This window comes from Octopus bimaculoides, chromosome 26 (assembly GCF_001194135.2).
Source record: "Octopus bimaculoides isolate UCB-OBI-ISO-001 chromosome 26, ASM119413v2, whole genome shotgun sequence".
NCBI classification, from domain to species: domain Eukaryota; kingdom Metazoa; phylum Mollusca; class Cephalopoda; order Octopoda; family Octopodidae; genus Octopus; species Octopus bimaculoides.
In genome coordinates this window covers 2972718-2973801 of record NC_069006.1, presented here as the reverse complement: position 1 = coordinate 2973801, position 1084 = coordinate 2972718, and the positions used below count along the sequence as shown (strand labels likewise).

The window sequence follows — 1084 nt, the reverse complement described above, 5'->3', positions numbered from 1 at the left end:
GTGGTTAGGTCGTGGTAGAATGTTCATTATTGCCGTGATTGCTGGTGGTGGCGCCGGACCTGTTGCTGCTGCTATAGAACAGAACCAGCAACACCGTCACCATCGCAACAGTTAACAACATTAGCAACAATAGCAATAACAACACCAGCGACAGCATTAGCAGTTCCCCTCCCGACGGCATCGAAAGCAGTAACAACAACACTAACAACAACAGCAGCATCACTATTAGCAGCAGCATTACCAACAGCTTCCCTAAACGCCACACTCGCGGACCTGACAACCCCTATAGCAGCAGCAGCAGAAGCAGCAGCAGCAGCAGCAGCAGCAGTGACAGCGGAGCCACAGCTAATGACACCTGTAGCAGCAATGGTAACTCTCTCGCCAATGACGAGGACTACAATAACAACAACAGTGCCTTCACCATAACCGGCACGGGCGATACCCTTACCGACGACACCACCTCCTCCAGTGACGCCAACGCAAGCAGTCCCAGCTCCAACAACAACAAAGTCGGCAGCAGTAGCAACAACAACATCAGCAGATACAGCACCGACAACACACGCCCACGGAGATACATTGGATGTCCCGGGAACTTTTTCAAGCAACGTCCCTTCAATCACAGATCCTCCTTCACAGTTCCGGAAAGGAGTTGCGTAACATCACTAACCAGTCAGGTCTGGCTACTAACAGACGATGGGATTCCATACTCGATCTCATGGAAAATCTTCGAGAACCCAGGCCCCTACATCAACGGGGCGAAGCACTGCAAGTTGCATAGCTGAACGCGCGAGAATCCTATAAGACTCACTCGAACCAGGGAACATCCAGAACAGAGACTTTCGGGCCATGTTTACATTTCAGGAGGTTTCTGCTTGCTTGTTGGAGCCCACAAGGTGGCGGTACAGCCAGTAGTCGACAGCCAATAGCAAAGAGTGATAATCCATAATTGTTACCTTTGAGTAGTGAGGCGTTTCTCCGTCCATATTTTTCAGTGGTTATGGGCAAACAGGCTTTTGGGAGCTGACGATACACCATAACCTTTATGGACGGGAAACCCAAGGTAATCCCATAAACTGGACTTCCC

The 1084-nt window shown here is 50.4% G+C and overlaps 1 protein-coding gene across 1 annotated transcript in view; it reads right to left on the bottom strand.

The window, feature by feature from the left end:
• The window catches only part of LOC106879338 (cytochrome P450 3A21), a 113051-nt gene that overhangs the window by 52761 nt on the left and 59206 nt on the right, over positions 1–1084 (bottom strand). The gene's annotated exons all lie outside the window — the stretch shown is intronic.